At 38.0% G+C, this 17,646-nt stretch overlaps 1 long non-coding RNA gene across 1 annotated transcript in view; it reads left to right on the plus strand.

The window, feature by feature from the left end:
• LOC114037575 overlaps positions 1 to 16,597 on the plus strand; it is a 60,358-nt gene extending 43,761 nt beyond the window's left edge. Inside the window, exon 3 of the long non-coding RNA XR_003568464.1 lies at positions 16,530 to 16,597. This is a non-coding gene — a long non-coding RNA (uncharacterized LOC114037575). The remainder of the gene's footprint in view (positions 1 to 16,529) is intronic.
• Positions 16,598 to 17,646: the final 1,049 nt, after the last annotated feature.

A 17,646-nucleotide genomic window follows, 5' to 3' on the forward strand; every position in this document is an offset into this window, starting at 1 on the left:
GTTCAAGTCAGGCCTCTGAACCATACTGACTGCGGAACTCTGGGCAGATCACTTAATCTCAGTGCTGTATAAACTCTCTAAGACTATAATAAGTTGTAGATCTGCATTGGGAGAAGGAGTTTTTCCCCTAAGAATTGTCATTGATGTTCAGTCCTGTCTAACTCTTCAAGACCCTATTTGGGGTTTTCTTGGCCAAGATATTGGAATGGATTGCCATTTCCTTCTCAAGCTCATCTTGCAGATGAGGAAATGAGGCAAACAGGGTTAAGTTACTTGCCCAGGGTCACACAGCTAATAAGTATCTGAGGCTATATCTGAACTCAGGTCTTCCAAACTCCAGGCCCTTTGCTCTGTTTACTGCACTTGAGAATTGACACTCCCCACAAAAAATTATGTGTTTAAAACTCAGAAGATAGGCCATCTTATTGTATTGGGAAATATGTATATAATTTAGATAAATGGATGGATGAATGGATGGATGGATGGATAGATAGACACATACATACATAATTTCCCAAGGACACATATTCATTTTTTAATGTCATTGAATCCCATAAATTGCATTGTAGATGATCTCTGGACATTCATTATCTTTCACTGATATGTATCCAGAATAGAACTTTACCAAAATACTACTCGATTCTTTCATAGAAGCAAAATTCTCAAAGGTTAGTCAGATCTTGACAACTTAGAAAGGTTTGAAGTCATGTTTCAGGTCAGCCTGCCTAAGTTTGGAGAAACCCAAAAGGTTGGCTTTCTGGCCTTCACTAGGCAGTGAGTTTGAAAAAAAAAAAAAAAAAAACAAACCCCAGCAATTCAAGAAGGTGGTTGATGTACCAAGGCTGGGGGGGATTACAATCTGCTTTGAATAAGTCAGCACCCACATTGACAAAACCAAGGATGTTTAAAATCTTGATACATGAAAGTAGGTATGCACTTCCAGTTTGTGTAGTAACTACCCTTAGAAATAGTCATTAAATAGGCCCTTGATAAGGTAGTCACAAATAATTTTTTTACCAACCAAATATATTTTTATTATTATAAAACAAGCTACTTAGGCTCGACATAGGTCCTCAACAAATATATGGGCATTTTTGTTGTCTTATTCTTGATAAACACAAAGATATAAAATTTCCCTTGGGAGGCAACATGATATAGTGGAGAATAAATTTTATTTGGAGTTTGAGGACCTGAATTTGAATCTCAGATCTGCCACTTAACTCACCCATCTGATCACGGACAAGTCACATCTATCACAACTGCTGGAGTTCTCAGTTTGCTCATCTGTAAAATGGAGAAGGACTAAATAATCTCTAAGGTTGCTTGCGGTAAAACTATCACGTCCATTTTACCACATGAAGAAACTGAAGCTCAGGCAGTGTTAAATGACTTACAAAGCTATAAATTAGACTTATTCTCCTGAATCATAATCCCATGGCTTTGTCACCACAATACATTCATACCAGTAATTTATTATTAAGAGCAGCTAGGTGGCATAGTGGATAAAGTGCTGGCCCTGGAGTCAAGAGGACCTGAATTCAAATTCTACCTCGGACACTAGCTGTGTGACCTTGGGCAAGTCACTTCACCTTTTGACTTAGTTCCTCATCTGTAAAATGAGCTAGAGAAGGAAATGACAAACTACTCCAGTATCTTTGCCCAGAAGACCTCAAATGAGAGCAGGAAGAGTCAGACACAACTGAAATGGCTAAATAACAACAACAACAACAACAATTTATTGTTAAACATTTATTTAACAACCGGTTTGGGGGGAGGGGCAGGGTTAGGTCAGGAAAAGTATGGTTATATTTTTGCTGTTAATCTACATTATTGGCATTTTCTTCATCATTTTCTTAAGTCTGTACAATCAACAGAACAATAAACCAGACCTGATTGTAGAATTTGCCTACTTCGGAAGTGTAAATGTTCACATAGAAAATGTGATGAGCTGATTCCAGCAATCCCCTGCCTTCTTGAATATTCAGTCTTACTTAGATTTGAATGAATCTTACAAACTTTTATTTCTTTTCTAAAAATTGTGTCCAGAGCTACTTGAATGGAATAGAATCCAGAAATAACTTTTAAAAGTTCTGTTTTGAAACCTCTAATTACTAAAGTATTGACCTGGTTTTAGAAGATTCTTTTATCAGTTTCCAAGGAAATTGTAATAGCAGCTCACAGTTTTGTTTTGTTTTGTTTTGTTTTAGCTCAATTTTTATAGTGCTCTACAAAGCAGCTTACGTTCTGTTCTATTAACTCATTTGATTCTTACAATATCCTTATTGAGGAGGGGGGGTTTGTTATCCCAATTTTGCAGATAAGGAAGCTCACAGGTTAAGTGACCTGAATAGAGTCATACAGCTAGTGAGGATCAGGCAGTATTTGAGCCTGTCCTCTTAACTCCAGGTCCAGTATTCTCTACTATACCATATTATCTCTCCCATGAAGGCAATAATTATATTGTCCTGTACTTACTGATTGTCTCCCTCATAAGAACTAAGCAAGTTCCTCAAAGCAGGGACTGTTTGGCCTTTTTTGGCTATACTTCATTGCCTGGCACTTAATAATTATAATAGCTAAAAGTTACTATGTGCCAGCCACTGTGTTTATATAGGTTTCTTTCTCACATTTATTTCTTTTATTTTTAATTTATGAACTAAAACAAGTATTTCCATAACATAATATAATAAAAAATATGATTGTACATGAAACTATAAATCTATTACCTACAACTTGCTATTCCTTTTAAATATGTAATAAAGTTATCATGTAAATTTCTTTTTTTCTTTTCTTCCTTCCCTCCCCTCCTAGATGACTACCATTAGACACACACATACATTATATCTATATCTATCTATCTATCTATCTACACACACACATATACACCTGTATATATACATACATATACATATATACAAATATATACTTTTATGAAATTTTATATATATATGAATGTATATATGTCAAATTATCCCATACAAACTTCTATTTATCAGTTCTTTCTCTGGATGCAGATAGTGTCTTTCTTCATATGTCCTTCATAGTTAATTTGGATATTTATAATAGTCAAAATGACTTATTTTGCTCAGCGTCATTCTTAAAACAATATCGCTATTACTGTATACAATGTTCTCTTGGTTCTGCTCTTTGCTCTTCATTATTTTGTGCCTTGTTTTTTACAGCTAATATCTCACTTGACCTCACAGGAGACGGGAGCTATATTACAGTAAAAGAGGTGCTCTCGCCATTTTACGGTTGAGGAAACTGAGTCAGATAGATATTAAGTGACTTGTCCAGGGGTTACACAGTTAGGAAGCATCAGATTTGAACTCAAGTCTTCCTGATTCTAGATCTAACACTCTATACACCACATCACCTAATAAATGCTGAATAAATGCTTATTGATTGATTACCATTAATAATAACAATAATAACAGTAGCTACCATTCATATAGCACTTTGAGGTTTGCAAAGCATTTTACAAATATTATCTTATTTTTTTCCCCTCACAACAAGCCTGAGAGGTAAGATACTATTATTTTCTCCATTTCACAAGTGTCAACACTGGGACATTGAATGATTAAAGTGACTTACCCAGGGTTACAGCTAGTAAAGTATCTATTACTATTGGAATCAAGTTAAATTATGTTTGTGAATGTTTTGGAAACCATAAAACACTGTTTCAATATTCTTGAACTAAAGCCCCATAAGAATAAACAATTTTTTCATCATTTGTATTTGTATCCCCAATGCCTGGCACATAGTAGGCACTTAACAAAGGCTTGATTGATTGACTGAAATGGGCCCCAAAATTAGAAGCTTAAGCATATGGGTGTAGTATCCACCCAAGCAATCCCTGGTGTGCCAGTCAAACCATTTTCATCAAACCAGGTGGCTCCCTGTCAACCACAGGGACATAAGCTTGTGGAGATCACTTTTATGAAATTGTGCTTGGGAACCTGGAATCAAAGTTTAAGTTGATGTTAAAAAACTATTTTAAAGAGTGTATGTTTATAAACTTGTATCTGGTAAAACCATAGATAACTTAAATAAATACTTTGGCCACATAATGAGAAGCTGAGACTCATTGGGAAAAAAAAAACCCTGATGTTGAGAAAGATTGAAGGCAAAAGGAAAAGGGGATGGCAGAGGATGAGATGGATAGACAGTATCATGGAAACGATGAGCATGAGCTTGAACCAACTTCAGGAAATAATGGAGGATAGAAGGGTATGGCATGTTATGGTCTATGGCAGGGATGGGGAACCCGAGGCCTTGAGGCCACGGGTGCCCTTCTATGTCCTTGGGTCTTTAAACTGAGTCCAAGTTTTACAGAAAAAAGTCCTTTTATTAAGGGGATTTGTTCTGTGAAATTTGGATTCAGTCAAGGGCTGCACCCAAGGACCTAGAGGGCCACATGTGGCCTTGAGGTCTCAGGTTCCCATCCCTGGTCTATGGGGTCATGAAGAGTTATCATATATATATAAGTGTTTTATATACATATATATATATATGTTGTTAAGTTATTAATACAAATTAATAACTTAACAACAACAACAACAACAAAAACCAGCTTAGAATCTCAGGGGTTACAAGGGACCTCACAGAAAATTTAGTCTTAAATCTGACCAAGAATCCCATCTACAATAAATGGTCATCTAGGCTTTGCTTAAGAGTTCTCATAAGACAGAATCCACTACCCAGGCAAGTCCCATAACAACCATGGATTTCAGTTTCCTTATCTGTAAAACGAGGAGTTTCAAGCAGATGACCTTCTAGTCTTTGGATCTACGTGCCTATGTTCCTATGACCTCTCAGGCAGCCCATTTCACTTGTGGATCAGCTCTAATTTTGAGGAAAGTTTTCTTGACATTAAACCCAAAGCTGCTTCTCTGAAACATCAATCTATTATTTTCAGTTTCTGGCCTTTGTGATCAAGCAGAATACATCTAAAATTCATCTTCCTCATGATGGAGAAGATAAGTCTTTCAAGTGCTAGCACAGAGCTAACATGACCCTCCTAAGTCTTTTCTCTTCCAAGCTAAGGATCCACAATTCCTTTGATATTTATATATCTTATCCTAAGGCTCTGCACCATACTGGTCACCCCTGATGAGCTGGACAGAAGGTATGCTCTATCTACCTAGTAGATCATTGCCTTTCCTCAAATTGGGCACCCTGAATTGAAGACAATATCCCAGTGGTCCTGGCCAGGGCCCTCTCATCTAATGTCCTTCTAACGAGTTAAAGGAGCAATGAAACTATATCTCTTATGTATTTGGAGAAGCAATTTTGTGTAGCCTTGAAGCCAGGAAGACCAGGGGCCTATTTGGGGCCTCTTTCAATCAATCAGGCCCCCTACTTTGATACAGATGGGCTGTCACTCAACCCTCTCTATGCTCTAGGCAGCTCTCTAAAACTATAAATTGCAGAGATGGTCCTGTTCTGCATTGATGGAGGGAACTTGTTCATTTGTGAGTCCCCAGCACTAACAAAATCACACAGGTTTAAATCTTGGCTTTATTTTGTGTGGATTTATAATTAATTAAATTCAAATAATTTTCATTCAGTAGACTCCTGTGGACCATCTACTGTTTATTAAAGTGTCGTGTTAATCACCAGTGCAAAACACAAAGACGTGGTTTCTGACCCTTTACAGTACTAACAATTTAGGAAGGAAGAAACAAGTATGTATTAAGTGTCTACTATGTGCCAGGCACTGTGCTAAGTGCTTTGAAAATATTATTTATTTGATCCTTGTAATAACCCTGGGAAATAGGTGGTAGGTATTATTATCTCTATTTTACAGCTGAGGAAATTGAGGCTGACAGGTTAAGTGACTTGCCCAGAATCACACAGCTAGTGTCCAAGACTGGATTATATATTATATATTAACAACAACTAACATTTATATAGCTCTTACTATGTGCCACTGTCCTAAGAGTTTTACAATTATTATTTCATCTGATCTTCACAATAATTCTGCAAGGTAGGTGTTGTCCTCACTTTACAGATGAGGAAACTGAGGCAAACACATTAAGTGACTTATCCAGGGTCACACAGCTAGTAGTGTCTAAGGTCACATTTGAACTTAGTTCTTCCTAACTCTAGGCCCAGTGTTCTATCGACTGCACCATGTAGTATCCATAAATCATATAAGCCTCAGTAAGTCCATGATTACATTTCATGTGGGCTTTTTTTTCCTTACCCTTGAAGACCGTGCCCTCTCCTTTCCTTAGTAAAGGGTCTTCTTCAGTTGCTGCAGCCAAAAGGTAGGCTCTGTACATAAGTAGCTGTAACTATAAGAAGAGTGTGAGAGTACCTTAGTGGTACAAAGTGCTTTGACAGTTGGCCAGAGGGAAAGATGAATCCCAGATGCATTTGTTTCCTTTCAGTCGCTGTTTGGAACAATTGGCTGCACCTTTTGGAGAACAGTAAGGGAGTGAAGGTTGTCCTTTATGACCATTGCTTGGATTACTCCTAATGGTTTTTGACACATTGGACCAACAGATGAGACAATCCAGTATTTATTTCTACATCCAGCCTTCCCAGGATGCCACCTACTGCTTTTTTCCCCCTTGTCTAAGAGTTGGAATATAGGCCACCTGGAATTAGCTTCCTTCTGTCACCCAGTATCATTAAATTCAAGCTCATAATTTCACCACTGGTGTGTTCAATGAAACATGACTAAAATGTTGAAGTAAGCTAGTTTGGAAAGAGGGTAGAACCATAAAGGCGGTGGGGTAGGGGGGGTGGGTAGGGGGGAGAACAATCCTGGTTTGCCAAACAATAGAAATAAGTATGTTTATACTGACATCCCTGTCCTAATCTGTTAGCCAGTCCATAGCGGCTTAGCAAGCCTGTATTTAACCTATTTCCCTAATGGCAATTAAGACATGTCTTCATTTCCCAGGAAAAGGATTGCCAATAAAATCCCTTTGGCTTGCTCTCTCTGGACACCCACTCTCTCTCTCTCTTTCTCCCCTGCCCTCCCTCTCTCCCTCCTCCCTCCCCTCCTACAATCATCCCCTTCCCCCACCCAGAGGGCCTAGGCATCCAAAGCATTCCCTGTGTGTTGGGGTAGCATGCAGTGAGGAAGAAATGATTAAGCAGCTGAATGTTTGAAATCCAGCTAAATGCACCGATTATTATCTGCTTAAGCCTTTCTTATCTTGAACTGTGTGGTGCTTCATGGCAGGCCCATTGTTCTCAGCTCTAAGGTATTAATGAAGGAATCAGGGCAACTGGCCAGCGGACAAGGGGAGGTGGCAGGAAGGTGACCCTACTGGATTGATTTCTTACCCCCCCCTCCTCTGTGAGACCTTTCCAGCTGGTGTGGTGGAAGGTGTAGTATGTTTAGTAGTTTAAAAAAAAAAAAGAGCATGCACACACTGCCAAGTCAGGTTGTCTAACCTTTCTCTTAAAGGGATTGAAGAGGGTTGCAAATAGCCTGCTTAAAAAGACATTTTTGAACCTTCTCTGCTTTCTCACCAGACAAAAATTCTCACACAGGCACTGCCGTGTGCAGGGAGCCACCTTTGTTCACACCTTCACCAGCTGTTCCAGGAGCTCTGCATTCCATGGAAGGGGAGGTTTGTTCACTTTTAGGGGAAGAAAAACATGACTAAGTGGAAGGTAGGGAATTCTAAGGTATTGGGACTCAGCCTGTGATTTCAGTGGTACAGGGAACTCCTTCCAGCAATAAAGGTCAGTGCCTTCTCTGCAATTTAAAGTCTTAGGGAGTTGTCTAGAGCACTGAAAAGTTGTGACTTTTCCCAGTCTGAATGTATCAGAGGCTGGTCTTCCAGGCCTTAAGATTGGCCTTCAGCTACTTTCCTACACTGCCTCTCTGGAGATTCTAAGAAACAAAGGGAATAAAAAGATCTCCGTTGCCTCAAAGCAGAGATATGCTAGATTGCAAATTCCATAAAGGGGAGGAATGAGATCTTTTTTTTAATCTCTGTTTGAGCCTAGGTACTGCTACATAGACTAGGTGTCTTTTTTTTTTTTCAAATTGAGGCAGGGATATTATAACTTCTCGAACAATCATACTTTTTAGTTGCTGTGGATTTTGCCATCAGGTATTATAATGTTGCTAAGATTATACACCAGCAATTAGCTTTCCAATGTAGGTTATTAAAGGAATTAGATGGTGCTATAAATATGTTTACCATAGAACATAATTATTATGCGTTTGCTGGAATGGGTCATACTGCCAACCAGGAAACCCTTGCAAACATACCCAATATTCTGAAATGCATCAAAACTACCTTGGAATGGGTCTGGGTGGTGATCTGAGTTAGATGACAAAATCAGCCTTCCCTGCCCACTTGACACCTCCTTACTCTGCATTTTTTCAGCATTTTTCTATGTGGTACAATTTGAACAATATTATGGTACCTGTGTTCATTTCTCTAATTTGATTTATGACTAGTTTAATATCCTTAAGACTGAGGACTGTTTTATTATACTCTCTTTGAATCCTTCATAGCACCTGATACAGTTCTGCCCAAATAAATTAAATGCAATTTGAAGACATTTGACATACACCCTTATATTGGGCTTCCATCACAACCTAGTATAATATTGTACACATAATGGGTACTCAATAGGTACTTAATTGAATGAATAAATGAATTCAAACAGTAGACCTCCAAGTACTTGGTGAATGGTGTTCAAGTGTGAGGAACTCCAGGTGTGAAAATTTTTTAAAATTATATTGGTGTCATAATATGTGTATCACCTGTATTTTCCAACACAGGCATCCCTTCCTCCAACCACTCATTAGAACAAAGAATAAAAGGGGGGAGGGGAAGGGTTTCGGCAGAACTAACAAAAAAAAAATCAAATTTGACATTAATATGCAGTGTTCCATACTCATAGTTTACCATGTCTGCGAAGTAGAAAGTATGGTATATTTTCATATCTTTTCTTTTTTGTGAATCTTTCCCATTATAATTGGATAACATTCAGTTTTGCTTGTTTTTCCTCTCCATTTACACTGATATAACTTATAAACACACGTATGTACATGTATATGTGTGTATATATATATACATACATGGTATATAAATATGTGTGTATATATACATATATATGTATTGGTTTAAGGTTTGCTAGGTAGCAGTGGACAGAGGACTGGACCTAAAGTTTGGAAGACTCCTATTCTTGAATTCAAATCTGGCCTCAGACAGTTACTAGCTATGTGACGCTGGGCAAGTCACTTCACCCTGTTTGCCTCACTTTCCTCATTTGTAAAATGAGCTGGAGAAGGAAATGGCAAACCACTCCAGTATCTCTGCCAAGAAATCCCCACATGGAGTCATGCAGAGTTGGACACAACCGAAAAGCAAGAAGAACTTTACACATGTATTATTTTCCTGGTTCTGCTTTATTTCAATTTGCGTTAGTTCATAGAAGTCTTCCTATGTTTCTCTGTATTCATCATTTCTCACTATGTAGCACAATTTCATTATACTCATATACCACCATATTTTCAGCTATTCCCCAATCGGTGGGTATTTGCTTTGTTTCCAATCTTTTGCTACCTTGAAAGTGCTACTACAAATATTTTGGTGTTTATGAGATCAGCCTTCTTTGGGGATATATATAGATATAAAAATATATGTAAACCTAGCAGTGGAATATTTGGGACAAAGGGTATAAATATTTTAGTCATTTTCTTAACATAATTACAAATTGCTTTCTAGAATGGCTGCGTCAGTTCATAGCTACACCAACAGTATATTAGTATTCTTAACCTTTCTACAACCCTTCTGATGTTGGCTATTTCCAACTTTTGTCATCTTTGCTAATTTACTGGGTATGAGGTGAAGCCTCAAAATTGTTTTGATTTGCATCTGACTATTAGCGATTTGCAACAATCTTTCATGTGGCTGGCCATTAATAGCTTACAATTCTTCTTTTGAAAATTGTTTATATCCTCCACTATTTAGCCATTGGGGAATGGCTTTTGGTCATATGCATATTTCTGTTAGTTACATACATATATATGTATATCTTGGATATCAGGTAAAGAAGAGGAAAAGAAAGGAGGATAAAGATGAGAAATATGAATGAAAGAAAGAAAGAAGAAAAATAAAGAACAACTAGAATTTACCTGGCACTTTTAAGTTCTACAGGGTTACTCTGTACCAGTTAGACATCTGGGCAGTTATATTGTTTTATTGATATACAACCAGTCTACTACATTATCTGGCCAGGTACTGAGGTGCATAATTACTTTATGCAATGAAATCATTCCCATGATACCCTCAATGACTTGTTTCATGCCTTATTATCTTTATTGCTAGAGTTCCCAACATGAGAGACTGCCTTATTTTTGCTCAGGGACTTGGAGTATAAAGCAACTAGTCATTTTTTTTTTGTTATAATACTCCACTGGATCTATACTCACATTGCCTGTTAGCCAAGAAGACTTGAGTTCAAGTTCCGCCCCTGCTAAACCTTGCCTGCGTGATCTTGGACAAATCACTTAACTTTTCAGAAAATATAGAGGATTCAATATGTAGTTAGGTAGACCTGAGTTTGACTACTACCTCAGATACTTACTACCATGAGTGACCCTGGGAGAGTCACTTAACCTATCTTAGCCTCAGGTTCCTCATCTGTATAGATAATAATAGGGTATTGTGAGTCTTAAAATGAGATAATCCTTTGGTGGGCCGTATGTTGTGCAGGCCTGAGTTAAACCATAGATTTAGCCCCTGTCCATATTCCTTGACATTTCAAGGATGCCAGTGGAATATGTGTCCTATTTTTTTTTTATATTTCCCACTTGTCAAATAACCAGTCCATCTAATTTTTCACCCATACATTTCTTCCAATTTCCTTTCAAGTGAGAATGTCACTGGGCAAGGTAGCCCAGGCCTGTCTCTGCTCCCTGCATCTGGGGAAGATGAGGCAGATGGAAAGCTTGAGCTTTAGAGTTCTGAGCCTCAGTAGGGTTATGGCAGAATGACTAGATGTTTACACTAAGTCTGGCATCAATAAGGTGACCCTCCAGGAAAATATTTGCACTAGGTACAAGATAATCAGTAGTACTAGGTAATGTGAGGAGAGAAATCATTAGCAACTGAGGGAATCTAGGAAAGCTTCCTGGGGGAGGATACATCTGAACTGAGCCTTGAAGAAAGATAAGATTATGAAAGTAAAGACAATAGAGAAACAGCAGGAGAGAAAGTAGAGAAAACTCCAACACCAGATTCTTAGTGGCTGAACGAATATGTAACTACCATTGAATAATGGTTTTGTCTGGGGGGTTTTAGTTTTCAACATTCACTTTTATAAGATTTTGAGTCCCAAATTTTTTTCTCCCTCCCTTTTCCCTCCCTGAGACAGCAAGCAAGCTGATATAGGCTATACCTGTACAATCATATTAAACATATTTCCACATTCGTCATGTTGTAAAAGAAGAATCAGAAAAAAAAGGAAAAACCATGAGAGAGAAAAAAAAAGAGAGGAAAAAATAGTATGCTTTGATCTGCATTCAAACTCCATAGTTCTTTCTCTGAATATGGATAGCATTTTCTATCATGAGTCTTTTGGAATTGTCTTAGATCATTGCATTGCTGAGAAGAGCTAAGTCTATCAAAATTGGTCATCACACAGTGTCGCTGTTACTATGTACAACATTCTCCTCGTTCTACTCATTTCACTCAGCATCAGTTCATGTAAGTCTTTCCAGGATTTTCTGAAATCCACCTGCTCATTTCTTATAGCACAATAGTATTCCATTACATTCCATTACATTCAACTTGTTCAGCCATTCCTCAATTGATGGGCATCCTCTCAATTTCTATGAATAATGGTTTTTAAAAACCATGAGAACCAGATTTTTTGGTTGCTTGCCTCCTTATCCTCTTGGGATTTGTACAGGTTGTCTTTCTAGCCTCCCGCCCTCCCATTAGAACTAAGCTTCTTGAGCGGTGGGATTGTGCTATTTTCACTTTCATATTCCCAATACCTAGCAAGTAGGAAGTACTTAATAAATACTTGTTGACTGACTGACTACTAGGAAACATCATTTACAAGTGCAGTAGGTAAAAAATGTTTCTTAAATTGCATTACAGGCAGCTAGGTGGCATAGTGCATAAGGATCTAGACTTGGAGTCAGGAAGATTTGAGTTCAAATCCTGACGCTGGCACTTACTATCTGTGAATAAATCAGTTAAAATCTCTCAGCCTCAGTTTTTTTTTTTTTTTATCAAATGGAAACAGTGGTAGAACCTACCTCCCAGGGTTGTTGTAAGGATCAAAGGAAATAAAATACGCAAAATACTTTGCAAACTTTAAAATACTATATAAATGCTTGTGATTACTTTAAAAATTTTTACCTTCCCAACATTATGTGGCCTCCGCTTAGCATGATATAAATTATAAATGTTCAAATTAGAAGACAAGAAAAACCATTACATATATTTAATAATAAAGTCATGGTGTATATGTTAATATAGATGTTAGGGCTGATAAGAAGACACAGTCTTTCTCTCCTATCACATAATTGGAGTAATAGTCTGTTGAAAATCAGTGAGTGGGGCAGCTGCATGGCACAGTGAATAGAGCTCTGGCCTTGGAGTCAGGAGGACTTGAGTTCAAATCCAGCTTTAGATACTTAACACTTCTTAGTTGTGTGACCTTGGGCAAGTCACTTAACCCCGATTGACTCACCAAAAAAAAAAAGAAAGAAAAAGAAAATCAGTGAGCAATCCATTAGGAAATGACCGGTGACTTGATGGCATTGAAGAACACCAAACTAGCTGGTGCAATGAACATCCACTGATCCAAGGGCAACGATAGCATTGTTTTACAAGCATGTGTGACACAGGCAAAGGAAGGCTTGTTGAGAGTCTTTCACTTCAAACTTAATGTCTTGAAAATGAATTTCCTGTTTTAAAAGGGGATCCCAAGCAAAAGTCCCTGGCATCATACTTAAGACTAATAGAGGAAATCAATTCTGTTTGTTAAAATAAGCTAGAAGCTGGTTCTTCCTTTTTTCTTTAGATCAACAAGTATTTATTGAGCACCAGCTCTGTGCTGAGGAGTGTTCCACTGCACTCCATGGAAAAGACTAGAGAAGTAGAAAATGGAGGCCCCACCCCAACAAGGAGTTTACTGTCTAGACAGGGAGATAGCTGAAATCTTACCTTTGCCCAGCCTTTGGGTGTTTTCATGAGTTTAATAGTTTAAGTGCCAAGTATGGTAAGTGATTTTCCCCCCTTCGAGTTGTATAAGAAGTAGAAGGGAAAGAAGCTTATTAAATTACAGAAATTGATTTATTTGTAATACTATTTTCTAATACCTACCAACCTTTAAAAATATTTTTGCACCTTAAAAATAGCTCTTTCTATATTTATTTCCAACAAGGATCTCCTTGGCATCCATGTACATTCTTGTCAATCCCCTCGTAGTTTCGCCCTCATTTATACTTTCATTCATCTTCCCAGAGCTTAGGTATATTATCTCTGTTGACTTTTATAGCCATACATCTGTTTCATCATTCCTGTTCTTTCTCAGTCATTCAGTTGTGTCCAACTCTTCATGACCCCATTTGGGGTTTACTTGGCAAAGATACTAGAGTGGTTTGCCATTTGCTTCTCCAATGTATTAAGGCAAACAGAGGTTAAGTGACTTTTCCAGAGTCACACAGCTAGTAAGTGGCTGAGGCCAGATTTGGATTAAAGACTTCCTGACTCTATACCCAGTGTTCTGTCCACTAAGACATCTAGCTGTCTCCATGATCTTAGGCACGTATCAAATATTTTTCTTTTGTCTGCTTCCATAGAAGGCCAAACCCCCTCAAATGCAGGGACCATGAAAAACTTCCTATAGTATCTAGCATATCTATGAAATGAAGAATGGGAATTTGTGAGATGTTCATGTTAGAGCTTTCCTGGCATATCATGTGGTGCAAGATCAGGTGTCTCAAGGAGCCTTCAAGGATCTCCAAATAAATTCTGGGTAGGGAAAAGAAACATGGCCTATCTCTCCAAATAGTCACACCATTCTGAATGAATATAGCTGGCAATTTGAAGGAGAGAGCTCTGTAGACATCCATGTATCCTTCAACAAAGGGATGGGGAAGGAGTACTGGGGCTGGGCAGGGGGGAAGACCCCTGCTTAAGCTGGGGAAGAGGAAAGAGCTACATAATCTTCATGGAAATACTTTCAAAGAACTTATTTCCCATCCCTGCATCTTATATGCTCAATTTGATTATTCTCTTTCTATAATCTTACCAGTTATGTGATCTTAAGTTTTAACTATTATAGGGCTGCCTCTCTATACACTCTGCATGCCATTCTATCTCTCATTTTATTTAGCTATAATATGTTTAAAAAAAATAACAACAACAATATTATCAATTTTGGTACTCCCTTCTCCAATGCAAATTAAAATCTCCTTATGTTTTCTCACCCTGTGCAATTGTCATCCATGTCCATCAATCGCTCAACAACTATGTATTAAGCACTCACTATGTGCCAGGCCCTGTCCTAGGTCCTGGGGGTGCAGCTACAAATGTAGAAGAGGCCTTTCCTTTCTTGACTAATCATCTGTTATCATCCCTTACACTCGCTTCCTTGCCAACCCATCTCCTTTTCTGGTCATACGTATCCTTAGGTATGATATTGTCTAACACATTATTCTTATGCAAGTCATTTTGGGCCAGGTGCGACAGGTTACTTGCACGTACCATGTGTTTTTACATTTGGGTCAGTATCAAAGGATCATTGATTAGAGCTGGACGGGAATTGATTGGTTATCAAGTTCCACTCATTCTGGTTGCCTCAGTCCTTGTAAAATGAACTGAAGAAGGAAATGGCAAACCACTTTAGTCTCTTTGCCAAGAAGACCCTAAATGGAGTCACAAAGAGCCGGATACAACTGAAAAAAAAACAAACAACAAGAAATACACAACTTCTGTTGTGTGATTTGTATACCACAAAATATTCAGGAACAAATATCATTTGCATTTATTTATGCATTTCCCAAAGCAGCGTGTACTTTGAAGTTATGTCTTCAGAAAAAGGCAATTGTCTACTAATCTTCTTTATTTGGAGTGAAATTTATTTTTTTAGTTTACTGATGAAAACTTTCCAGATTTGGTCATTTTTTCCCCCCTCAAGCTGAGCTATCACCTACTGAAGGTATCACTTTTGTTTTTCCTCAAGTCTACAAAGCACTTGTGAAGGAGATATTTGTCACAAATTCACTTAAAAGTTAGATTCCTTTTTCATTGACCCTTGATTCAGTTCAGTTCAAGGAACCCTGATGCTGAGTTAAATTAGGAGTGGTGCCACCAAAATTACTTTCAGGTCAGGAAAATTTAATCAGAAAAGGCCTTGGTGGCTATAAATGGGTGGTAGCCATCTCTAATTCATCTTGTGATTCTATGGCAGGCTCAGAATTGCCCATATTTGTCTAGAGATCCCCTGAATGGACATTTGATCAAAGATGGGAAGAAACCTGAAGGTCAATTCTGTTTATTTCTGCTTCTTCCCACATCTAGGTCTCTTTAGTACTACTTGCTACTTATTAGTAGACTCTATATTTTTTTTTCATTATAGTTGGGGTTTTTGTGACAGAACCTTGGAGTGTATAACACCCTGTGGTTTTTAAGACAGTTTTTCTTTTGCATTTGGACTCCATTGTGAATGCTTCTGGTCAGGAGTCGGTTGGGATAAAGAAATTCTAAAATTAAAGGACACTTTAAAATGCCCAACATCATTCGTCTACGTCGTGATTTTTGAAGTTATTGCTTTAGGGAGAACTTCTGTTTTTCCTATACTGCTCTCTCATTTCTTTAGGATTACAAAAGTAAGAAGACGGAAGAATTCATTATTAAAAATCTTTCTCCATCCTGCTGCCAACTTCTTTCCTCCCACCTTTTCCCAAACTTCTATGCCTACATGAAAGAAAATTACTAGGTTTCTGTTTGTGGTCAGATATATACAGTAGAAAAATGTAGGAATGCAGGATCGTAGACTTAGAGCTGTAAGGAAGCTCAGAGGCTGTCTGGTTTAACCTCCTCATGTTACAGATGAGGAAACTGAGGCTTAGTGAGTAGAAGTAACCTGCCCACGATCACACAGCTAATGAGTATCAGAGGTAAGATTCAAATGCAGACCTTTCTGACTCCACGTCCAGTGCACTATGTAATTAGACATTCCACATGCGTATTTGTGAATCCCTTTATATCTGCTTGGCTTTCTGCTTTTTTAATTTCAGTCTCCTGCTGCAGCAAAGGCCAAAATCCACGATTCTTTTTAACGTCTTCTTTTACTTTTTGACACTGACTGAGGACAGAAGATGCTTTAACAGAGGTGGGGAACCTGAGGGCTGGCCTCAAGGCCACTTGTGGCCCTCTAGGTCCTCAAGTGTGGTCTTTTGACTGAATCCGAACTTATGAAGTTTGATTTCGCGTGTCATCGCTGGTTTCAAGTGATTATTAGGAGGTGAAAATCCTACTTCTCACTCCCTACCCACCATTTTTCCCTCTTTCATTCCTCAGAATTCCTTTTGCTCTTCTGTTCCCTGTGGCTTTGGAAGTGGAGGAACTGGGGTCACATCCTACCTTTGTCATCAACAGCAAGTAAGTAACCTTTTCGATGTTGTTCTCCTCTCTGGGTTTCCGTTTCATCATCAGTGAAATGAATAGTTTAGACGGCCTCTAATGTCCCTCATTCCTATGATAAAATACCAGCCAAACCATCCCAGTAGCGACCGGTTGGTAACCCTAGCCACGGATGAGTGTGTAATTGCAATTATATTAGGTGCTGAAATAAGCTTGGTGTTAATGCCCCAAACAAAATTAAACTTGGTTCTTTCTGAGGTGCTGTGGGTATGGGTGTGGAGAAATTGTGGGGAGGCTTGCTTACAACAGATAAGGAAAGAGAAAGGATGGTTATATATTTACATGAGAACTAGGTGATAACAGGGAAATGAAGCCAATGAGCACCTTTTAAAAAAAAATTTATAGTGGTAGAATTCTCTAATTTTATTTGTTTTTTAATATTGTTTTAATACTCCCAAGACTAAAATTATAGAATAAAAAGGACATAGGGCAAAGTGAACAAGTCAACTTTCAAAAAAAAAAATTGAAAAGAAAGAAATATTTAAATCTCATATAGATAAGATTGAGAGGTGGTTTAAACGGAAAATGTGGCCTTAGGACATAGCTTAAATCCTCCTTCTTTCCTTGTGTTTATCCACATGTTCTGCCCTCAGTGGCTTAGTCAGTCTTCATGCTAACATCTTAACCAAGACAAGAAGGATCCCAATAAAACATGATTACCATTATTGCTTGTTGCCCAAGTGAATGGTAATAACAACCTTAATCCTTAGAGAATTTCCTATTGCACAAGAAGGGAGATAGGAGCCTTAGCAGGATGCAAAACCTGGATGTATAGGTCGTAAGTCCGAGCTTTTACTGCTTTGCTAGGGTGTGTAGGATATTTGAATCTTAAGGGGAAAACAGAACTTAATTTTTCTTAGTAGTTTATTTTTCTTTCTGCCCGATTCCTGATTTTTTTCTGACTTGACCCACAGATGTTTATGTGAAGTAAAAGTAGTTCTTTAAAGAACAAGTTATTAGCAGAAAAACAGGAACATGCTTAAAAAGGGAGCCA

This window comes from Vombatus ursinus, unplaced genomic scaffold, assembly GCF_900497805.2.
Source record: "Vombatus ursinus unplaced genomic scaffold, bare-nosed wombat genome assembly UNPS02000582.1, whole genome shotgun sequence".
Lineage (NCBI taxonomy): Eukaryota > Metazoa > Chordata > Mammalia > Diprotodontia > Vombatidae > Vombatus > Vombatus ursinus.